The sequence below is a fragment of the Apium graveolens genome, chromosome 2 (assembly GCF_009905375.1).
Source record: "Apium graveolens cultivar Ventura chromosome 2, ASM990537v1, whole genome shotgun sequence".
NCBI classification, from domain to species: domain Eukaryota; kingdom Viridiplantae; phylum Streptophyta; class Magnoliopsida; order Apiales; family Apiaceae; genus Apium; species Apium graveolens.
Window position 1 is genome coordinate 70943429 of NC_133648.1, and position 11317 is coordinate 70954745.

The following is an 11317-nucleotide window of genomic DNA, read 5'->3' on the forward strand; positions in this document are numbered from 1 at the left end:
TTGATTACATAGGGCAAATAAAACTGTTAGAGTTACCCACTAATCATGCACAACGTACATGAACCTATGCTAGCATGGCAAGTTCTAAATCTCAAGATCCACCGTCGCTTCACAAGAGATTAACACCCTATCTTATATGTTCGCGACGCACATAAGACGAATACGCACAACCAATACTAGATATCAAGCAATCATCACACACTAAAGTATTAAACAATTAACTAAAGAATTCCATAATAAATCCGTTGCAACCCCATGATCACGATTAGCCCATAATAGAACTTATCGCCATCATGGGTTCATATGAAATCATGATAAACAAACACAAGAAAATAATAACTAAACTAATTATATTAAAACAGAGGACGTCACAAGAGTAAATAAGTCAAAGCAAGAAAACTAGCATCCAACGTTACAATGAAACAAGAATCACAAGAAAATATGCTTCCTCTTCGTTGCGGTGTGCTAAATCGGTCTTCTTCCTTATCTCCTTCGCTTCTTGCGTAAAACACAATCTTCTTCTTCTTAATCCCCTTGTGAAAACGTCTCAAATCTACTTATATAATAGTCCCATAAAACTCAGATTACATAGAAGTTGGAAGCCAAACAGAAGTAGAAGTCTAAAATAATTCAGCAAAATTCCCGACCCTGCGCGGCCGCTCAGCATAGCTGCGCGGGCGCGCAGGTTGCTGCGCGGCCGCTCAGCATAGCTGCGGGGGCGCACAGGCCTCCACTGGAAAAAATCCAAGTTTGCTCCGTTTCTTCGCCGTAATCTGCCCGTTCCTTTCCTCTCGCAATGGTGAACACATGCCAAGGCTTATTCTTGATGATTCCTCCCCCGAAATGCAACTAATACCCTGAAATGTATAAACACTAGAAAAACGCATCAAATACACAAAATACTTGATTTCAAGACACCAATTTAAGCCATTTTAAGACGTTCTAAGTGGTATAAAATGCCACTTATCACACCCCCAAACTTAAATCGATGCTTGCCCTCAAGCGTCACAGACTCAAAAACAAATAAAAATATGCATGAATACAATCTATATGAAAATGCAGCGATCCCCCTTACTATAATTAATCAACCAAATTGCCACATCTCAACGAATGCAGTTAGACAACTAAAGATCAATAAACTCATGCAAACGGACATACAGCCAGAAACGTGGTGTGTGCAAATGCTTAACAGATATGCTTCGGAACTAGACCAATTACTATGACTAGACTATCCTCAAGGCAATCCTACGATTATACAAAGAATAAAAATTCCAGGCACAAAGTGATATACAACACTACAAGAACTCTGGAGCTTACTACGAAATCGTGCTTTTTATTTACAACTCAAATGCTTATTTGACCGTGCAATGAGTGAGGTCCACAAAAGACTTATACAATGATATCCATGTAACGAGCGTTAGGTTAGCGGATCCCAGACTCTAAAAGCCTTAGGTCGCTAGGCACAAAGTCCCCTAAGAACTTAATAACTCGAATACCAAAGAGCCCACTCTTGATCAATTATGCCAAATTTTTTTTTTTTAATTTCTGAGCAAGTGCGTTTCGCTCCATCTTGCTCAACCCTAAACTACTCGCAACATACGCGAGCCGGCTACTAGCCATTTGACGCCTAGCCAAAACTAGCAACAACTTCCATATTTTTTTTTCTCCAAAATTTTTCTTTTTCATGTCTTTATCACTAAGAACCTATAATCGAATTCTAAGCATAATAAGTAGATTGACCTTGAAAACAACCAAATCATAACACAATCTAGCCCTTTCGCATTCTCTAAGACTTAGTGGACTTACAATTGTTTCTAGCATGCATATCAACCTACACAACTTAATATCACTTTAATGCTATCACTACACTCACATCAATATCACAATTCCGTCGATAAATCATTGCAAAAGGGATCATGGTAAATGCATGAGCTACATGACATTCATAAAAAAAACTATATGGCATAAATTATGCAACTATATGAACTAAACTATCATGAATATGCAACTAAATGACACACACACAATATTCCTTAACTACCACCCCCAAACTAAAAATCTTCACTGTCCTCAGTGAAAGTAGTAGAAAGAAACACAGGGTATACCTACTCGGAGTCATCATCATCATCACCCTCAGTGGGTGGAGTATCAGGCGGCGGGTATGCAGAGTCCTCACCAAAAACTGGCCACTGGATATCAGCTCCAAGGCCTCGAAAAGCAGTCCCTAACGCAAGGGTGAGTTCCTGAGCAAACCTGCTCTGTGTCTCATACATGGCATCCATCCGCCGTGAAAGCCTCCTATACTGGGCATCAACCATCCCAGCACCCTCCTGAGCTCTCGAAGAACCAGCCTCATCACGCCCTGGCCTAGCCATAGTAGCACCTCGTGCTGGACGCCCTCCTGGAAGACGATAACCCAGCCCATGCTCCTCAGGCTCACCACCGGTCCACTCTTGCATCCCATTCAGAGTGCCAGAATCAATCGGAGAGGCCGGCAACTGCAACTGCTCATGAGCCGGCCAGTTCACTCCCACTGCTCGGCATAGCTTCGTAACCATAGATGCATAAGGGATGTTCATATGCTTTGCTCCCCTCAAAAACTTCAGAATTCCTTGGTAGATAAACTCACCAAGGTCCACATAGTACTCCTCATTCAGAATTCCCCACAACAACTGTGCTCTCTCAACTGTGACCTCGTGTGCATGCGAAGAAGGCAAAATATTAGCACAAATAGCATTCCATACACGGGCGTACCTGTTCATGGCGTTCGCTGGAAAGTGACGATACTCATTATTGCCTGTACTGCGGGTCCAAACTGTGCCCGGTCGACAGAGAGTCGCACAAATCAAATCCAAGTCAAAATCCTCAGCAATCTTTTCATTCCAGTTCTTCTCCTCGGGCTTCCTCTCTCGCTATCCAATCACACGGCGAATCGCCGCAGGATGATAATCAACCGTCAGCCCACGGACCACAGAAAACCCATTCTTTTCAGCCTTCGCGTTCGCGTAGAACTCATGAACAATGCTCATCGGTACTGCTTCGGGTGACTCACAAAAAGCTATCCACCCCTTCTCTGCAATCATGGGCAACAACTCACCATCCCTCCCCGATGGTAAAAACCCCCTCTCCTTCAGAATCGGCTTACCCAACAGCCTAGTGTACTCCTCCTCCGCGACTCTGTCAGTTAACCGAGGCCTTGCAGTAGTACCCCTCGATGAATCAGCAGTAGGAACTGTGCTGCTGCTGTCAATAGTGCGTGCTCTCTTGGGTGCCATTGATTCGTGAATAAAAGCGTGTAAGAACTGATATTTGATGTTTGTGAGAGGGTTTAAGTGTAGGAAGTTTTATGGGAGATATGTAGGATAGGTGTATGTATATATAGGGTGTGGATTAGATTAGGGTTTGGGAATTAAGGGATAAAATGATGGGGTAGTGGGAACAAATCGTGGGTTTATGGGCTAAAACTGTTCTTGTGTTTGTTTTTGTTTGGTTTTTTTTTTTTTCTGAACTGTAAAAAAATTTCTGGTCCTCGACCCCTGCGCGGCCGCTCAGCATAGCTGCGCGGGCGCTCAGCTTGCTGCGCGGTCGCTCAGCTTGCTGCGCGGCCGCTCAGCTTAGCTGCGCGGGCGCGCAGGGGGTCACTGGAATTTTTTTTTTTCAGCCCCTGTTTTCTGATTTTTTTGTGTTTTTGGATAGGTTATTAACTTCTAAGGGTTCCTGTAACAATAATTCATGGGTTGCCTCCCACGCAGCGCTTCTTTTTCGTCATTAGCTTGACGTTTCGTACCCTACTCAAGTAGTCAACAAAATGGCACTAACCACTTCTCGGTTTGCCATGTCCCCATAGTAGTGCTTCAACCACTGACCGTTAACCTTGAATGCTTGGTCCGGATCATTCTCAAAAATTTTCACCGCTCCATGTGGAAACACAGTTTTGACAATAAAAGGTCCAGACCACCTTGATTTCAACTTCCCAGGAAAAAGTCGGAGCCGAGAGTTGAATAAGAGAACTTGTTGCCCTGGCACAAATAACTTTGGATGTAGCTTCCTATCGTGCCACCTCTTCACCTTTTCCTTATACATTTTGTTATTTTCGTACGCTTGAAGTCGAAATTCATCCAGTTCATTAAGCTGAAGCATTCTTTTCTTACCAGCTGCATCTAAATCCAGGTTCAACTTCTTCAATGCCCAGTAGGCCTTATGCTCAAGCTCCGCAGGTAGATGACATCCCTTACCGTACACCAACTGGAACGGCGACATCCCAAGTGGAGTTTTGTATGCTGTTCTGTAAGCCCAAACAACTTCATCGAGCTTTAAAGACCAATCCTTCCTTGACGGACAAACAACCTTCTCTAGAATGCGCTTTATCTCTCTGTTAGACACTTCCGCTTGACCATTTGTTTGCGGATGATAGGCAGTAGCTACTCGATGATTCACATTATAACGCTGCATCATAGAAGTGAACTTACGGTTACAAAAATGCGATCCTTCATCACTTATGATTACCCGAGGTGTTCCAAACCTTGTGAAAATTTGCTTATGAAGAAAATTTAGTACTGCCTTTGCATCATTTGTCGGTAAAGCTTTAACTTCGACCCATTTTGAGACATAATCGACTGCCAGCAAGATGTACTGATTATTGCAAGATGAGATAAAAGGCCCCATAAAATCGATTCCCCATACATCAAAGACCTCGACTTCAAACATCACATTTAATGGCATTTCATCCTTCCTTGACAAATTTCCCACTCTTTGGCAACGATCACACCTTAAAACAAACTGATGAGCATCCTTGAACAAAGTAGGCCAGAAAAAACCTGCTTGCAGAATACGAGCTGCCGTCTTCTCACCTCCATAGTGTCCCCCATAAACCGTGGAATGGCAGTCTCGTAATATCCCCTCCGTCTCACAGAACGGGATACATCTCCTGATGATCTGGTCAGCTCCCTGTCTAAACAAATATGGTTCATCCCACATATACCACTTCACCTCATGCAGAAACTTCTTCTTTTGAGCGGATGTCAAATTAAGAGGCATTATATTGCTGACGAGATAGTTTACAATATCTGCAAACCATGGTTCTTCCTCCTGAATTGCAAACAACTACTCATCCGGAAAAGATTCATTAATTAACGTCCTATCTTGTGAAGTAGAATCGGGATTCTCCAACCTAGAGAGATGGTCAGCTACTTGATTATCAGTACCTTTTCTATCTTTGATCTCTAACTCAAATTCCTGAAGTAAAAGCACCCAACGAATGAGTCTCGGCTTCGAATCCTTCTTAGATACCAGATAGCGAATAGCTGCATGATCAGTGAATACTGTTACTTTCGTACCAAGCAGATAAGATCGAAATTTCTCAAAGCCAAAGACTATAGCCAAAAGCTCCTTCTCAGTAGTGGTGTAGTTCAATTGGGCACCATTTAAAGTCTTACTCGCATAGTAGACCACATGGAAGAGATTTTTCTTGCGCTGTCCCAGAACTGCACCTACTGCATAATCACTCGCATCACACATCATCTCAAATGGTTCTGTCCAATCTGGTGCTGTAATGACTGGTGCCGTGATCAAACTCTCCTTGAGAGTCTCGAATGCTGCCAAACAGTCATCATCAAATTTGAAAGGCACATCTTTCTCAAGCAAATTGCACAACGGCTTAGATATCTTTGAAAAGTCCTTGATGAATCGCCGATAAAAACCCCCATGACCAAGAAAACTACGGATTCCTTTCACAGAATTAGGTGGGGGAAGATTTTCAATGACTCCCACCTTGGCCTTGTCCACCTCCAGACCCTTGCTAGAGACCTTATGCCCAAGGATAATGCCTTCACGCACCATAAAATGACATTTCTCCCAATTAAGCACCAAATTAGTTTCCACACATCTTTTGAGTACGGCGCGCAGATTATTCAAACATTCATCATATGAGTGTCCAAAGACGGAGAAGTCATCCATGAACACTTCGACGTTATTTCCAATCATGTCAGAGAATATAGCCATCATACATCTCTGAAAGGTGGCCGGTGCGCCACATAACCCAAACGAAACTCTGTGAAAAGCAAATGTACCAAATGGACAAGTGAAGGTAGTCTTTTCCTGATCCTCTGGTGCAATACAAATCTGATTATACCCGGAATAACCATCCAGAAGACAAAAATACTCATGTCCCGCCAATCTGTCAAGCATCTGATCAATAAATGGAAGAGGGAAGTGATCCTTCCTTGTGGCTTTGTTCAATTTTCTATAATCCATGCATACTCTCCATCCTGTAACTGTTCGAGTAGGGATGAGCTCATTCTTTTCATTTGCGACCACAGTGATACCTCCCTTCTTAGGTACACATTGTACGGGGCTCACCCACGAGCTGTCAGAAATAGGATAAATGATGCCTGCATCTAGCCATTTCAGAATTTCTTTTTTCACCACCTCCTTCATGATGGGATTCAGTCTTCGCTGCTGTTCCACAGTTGGCTTACTACCTTCCTCTAGCAGAATTTTATACATACAATATGAAGGACTTATCCCCTTGATGTCTGCTATGGTCCATCCTATAGCCGATTTGAATTCTCTCAAAATCCTTAAGAGCTTGTCTTCCTCACTACCTGAAAGGTCAGATGAAATAATAACAGGTAACGTAGATGAATCACCTAAAAAAGCATACCTCAAGTGTTCAGGTAATGGCTTGAGCTCCAAGGTAGGTGCTTCCTCTATTGATGGTTTGAGCTTCCCTTCAGTGTTCTTGAGGTCAGAAGTACCAAGAGATTCAAATGGTATGTCCAGCTTTCGCTTCCAGGGAGAAGCGTTCAGATATTGTAATTGCTCGTTGCTATCTTCCTCATTGCTGTCAAAATCCCCCACTAAGGCCTTTTCCAATGCATCAGACATTAGCATGTGATCGAGTTCCGAAGTAACCGCAGAATCAATCACATCCACTTTTAAGCACTCCTCATCTTCTGTAGGGAATTTCATTGCCTTGAATACGTTGAAGGTCACATCCTGATCTTGGACCCGCATAGTAAGTTCACCTTTTTGCACATCTATCAAGGTACGGCCAGTAGCCAAGAAAGGCCTCCCCAAGATTATGGGAATCTTCTTATCTTCCTCAAAATCCAGAAAAACAAAATCTGCTGGAAAGAAGAGCTTATCCACTTTGATGAGCATATCCTCAACTATGCCCCTTGGGTAAGTAATGGAACGGTTAGCCAATTGTAGTGACATGTACGTGGGTTTTGGATCAGGCAGATCCAGTTTTTTAAAGATCGACAACGGCATCAGATTAATGCTTGCTCCCAAATCACAAAGGCACTTGTCAAACGTCAGATTGCCAATTGTGCAAGGAATGGTGAAGCTTCCTGGATCTTTCAGTTTTGGTGGTAACTTTTGTTGCAGAACAGCGCTGCATTCTTCCGTGAGAGCAACGGTTTCAAGGTCATCCAGTTTCACCTTCCTTGAAAGAAAAGTCTTCATAAACTTCGCATAACTAGGCATTTGTTCCAGAGCCTCAGCGAAAGGTATATTGATGTGAAGTTTCTTGAACACCTCCAGAAACTTCCCGAACTATCTATCCAGCTTTTGTTGCTGCAATCTCTTAGGAAAAGGTGGTGGAGGATAGAGCTGTTTCTCCCCTGTATTAGCCTCAGGCAGAGTGTGTTCAACAGTAGTCTTCCTTGGTTCTGCCGCTTTCTCCTTTTGCTTAAATTCTTCATCTCTAACTTCAGCGTCGACTTCTTTTGCCTTTTCAGCATCAGCTACTTTTCCAGACCTTAAGGTAATAGCCTTGACTTGCTCTTTAGCTTCCTTCCTGCCTGGTACTTCCGTGTCACTGGGAAGAGTGCCAGGTTGACGATTGAGCACTGCATTGGCTAATTGACCGATTTGATTTTCCAAGGTCTTGATAGAAACCGCCTGAGTCTTGCACAACAGCTTAAGTTCCTCAAAATCAGCACTAGTAGGTGCAGCTGCACTTCCCTGTTGAGGATATGATTGCCTTGTAGCATACTGCTGTGGTTGCTGGAATCCAGGTGGGTTAAACTGTTTACTCACTCCTTGCTGATATGGTGGCTGAATAGCATTCTGATTATTCCCCCAGCTGAAATTTGGATGATTTCTGTTGTTAGGATGATAGGTCGCTGGCACAGGCTGCTGTTGTCGCTGATAATTATTCACATACTGAACAGATTCGTTTACAAGAGAACACTGATCCGTAGCATGAGAACCTGCATAAAGCTCACAAACCATAGCTATTTGATTAACTCCATACGTAGCCAGAGAATCAACCTTCATTGATAGCGTTTGGAGCTGGGCTGCAATAGCGGTGGCTGCATCAACTTCCAGAATACCTGCTACCTTGCCTAACGTCATCCTCTGAGTTGGGTTTTGATGCTCATTTGCAGCCATCGTCTCGATAAGATTATACGCCTCAGTATAGCTTTTAGCCCATAAGGCGCCTCCAGCTGCTGCATCGAGCATGGGCCGAGATTGGGCCCCCAAACCATTATAGAAACCAGTGATCACCATCCAATCCGGCATTCCATGATGTGGACATTTTCTCAACATTTCCTTGTAGCGTTCCCAAGCCTCGCACATAGATTTTGTAGGTTGCTGCGCAAACTGAGTAAGAGCACTCCTCATAGCAGCAGTCTTTGCCATCGGATAAAACTTCACCAGAAACTTTTGCGCAAGATCTTGCCACGTAGTGATGGACCCAGCTGGTTCAGAATGTAACCAGTCTTTAGCCTTGTCCCTTAGTGAGAATGGGAAAAGCCTCAACTTGATAGCCTCATCAGTCACGCCATTATACTTAAAAGTGCTGCAGATCTCGACAAAATTCCTTATGTGCATGTTGGGGTCTTCAGTTGCCGCTCCTCCAAAAGAAACAGAATTTTGCACCATCTGAATAGTGCCCGGCTTGATTTCAAAGGTGTTAGCTTGAATAGCCGGATGAAGGATGCTTGACTGAATGTCATCAATTTTAGGCCGAGAAAAATCCATAAGAGCTGGATCAGCTTGAACAATACGATCTCCCATGTTTACTGGTTCTTTCTGCTCAGTTCCTGAATCCGAATCCTCAAAATCTAACTTCTCCGGAATATCAAGAACTTCGTCTGTCTCCTCAGCTGTATCTAAAGTACTCTTGCGAGCACGAGAACGAGGTTGCATAAACGCTTGCTAAAGTACCTGAAACACAACCAGAAAAAATAAGTAACTACTACGTCCTAATTACTGAGTCCTAATGACCAATGATGGTAAGTACATAAACTAAACAAATATGCCGAGTCCCCGGCAGCGACGCCAAAAACTTGTTAGGGCGAAAACACGCGCTAATATTCACGCAAGTATACGTGTTCGCAAGTAATATAGAATATTTTCTAGTTCGTTCCCTCAGAGACTCAGACTAAATTATTGTCTAATTAAACTCACTCACCAATGTATGATTACTTCTCAATATTAAGATAATAACACTTAAAATTGTTGATTAAATATTAACTATAATTAACTACTTAATTAACCACTTAACTAACACTTCAACTTATCAATAATAAAACACTCATGAGATCACAACTTCATTATTACTTCCTTCTATAGCCATTGTTATTACCTTTAGCATGTGACAGTGATGATATTAATCGAATAACACGAAACTGATAAAAGCCAACTTTCATTGTACTAATACCATTCTACCAAGCATCCACAATTAAGATAGAAGTTGAATAGTCATCAATTATGTTGAGTTCCTATATGTCTACAGAAATTGACAACACAACGATTTAAGCACAAGTTATTCCTTCTTGATTACATAGGGCAAATAAAACTGTTAGAGTTACCCACTAATCATGCACAACGTACATGAACCTATGCTAGCATGGCAAGTTCTAAATCTCAAGATCCACCATCGCTTCACAAGAGATTAACACCCTATCTTATATGTTCGCGACGCACATAAGACGAATACGCACAACCAATACTAGATATCAAGCAATCATCACACACTAAAGTATTAAACAATTAACTAAAGAATTCCATAATAAATCCGTTGCAACCCCATGATCACGATTAGCCCATAATAGAACTTATCGCCATCATGGGTTCATATGAAATCATGATAAACAAACACAAGAAAATAATAACTAAACTAATTATATTAAAACAGAGGACGTCACAAGAGTAAATAAGTCAAAGCAAGAAAACTAGCATCCAACGTTACAACGAAACAAGAATCACAAGAAAATATGCTTCCTCTTCGTTGCGGTGTGCTAAATCGGTCTTCTTCCTTATCTCCTTCGCTTCTTGCGTAAAACACAATCTTCTTCTTCTTAATCCCCTTGTGAAAATGTCTCAAATCTACTTATATAATAGTCCCATAAAACTCAGATTACATAGAAGTTGGAAGCCAAACAGAAGTAGAAGTCTAAAATAATTCAGCAAAATTCCCGACCCTGCGCGGCCGCTCAGCATAGCTGCGCGGGCGCGCAGGTTGCTGCGCGGCCACTCAGCATAGCTGCGCGGGCGCGCAGGTTGCTGCGCGGCCGCTCAGCATAGCTGCGCGGGCGCGCAGGCCTCCACTGGAAAAAATCCAAGTTTGCTCCGTTTCTTCGCCGTAATCTGCCCGTTCCTTTCCTCTCGCAATGGTGAACACATGCCAAGGCTTATTCTTGATGATTTCTCCCCCGAAATGCAACTAATACCCTGAAATGCATAAACACTAGAAAAACGCATCAAATACACAAAATACTTGATTTCAAGACACCAATTTAAGCCATTTTAAGATGTTCTAAGTGGTATAAAATGCCACTTATCAGTATAAAGGAAGAAGGAGGGTAAAGAATTTATTAATGATGATTACGGTGATCAAAATGTGAGCATTATGGTGATTATGAGATAAATAAAAGTCAGAAGCAAACAAAATTTGAAGATTTTATAGCAATTAAGGAGTTTCAAGATATGTTTCCAGATGAGTTACTGACATTTCCTCCAGATAGAGAAATGAAGCTCGCGAGTGACTTAACACCTGAGACGAAGCCAGTGACCAAGGCCTTACACAAAATGGCACCAGCTAAAATGAGGAAGTTATCAAAACAGATGCAAGAAATGCTAGAAGAAGAAGCGATTAAACCCTGTGTATCCCATGAGGTGCACCGGTACTAATTATTAATAAGAAAATGGAAGTATGAGATTATGCATCGACTAAAGAAAGCTCAACAAGTTTACCATCAAAAGTAAGTATATATTGCCTCGAACTACTGATTTGTTTGAATTGAACCTATGGACATATTAAGGATAATTTTCAGAACTAAGTACTACTGCCATAAAGTTCTAG

At 42.2% G+C, this 11317-nt stretch overlaps 1 non-coding gene across 1 annotated transcript; it reads left to right on the plus strand.

The window, feature by feature from the left end:
- Positions 1-8527: 8527 nt before the first annotated feature.
- Positions 8528-8634, plus strand: LOC141709867 (small nucleolar RNA R71). Its single transcript, XR_012570422.1, has one exon. It is a non-coding gene; the product is annotated as a small nucleolar RNA R71 (small nucleolar RNA).
- Positions 8635-11317: the final 2683 nt, after the last annotated feature.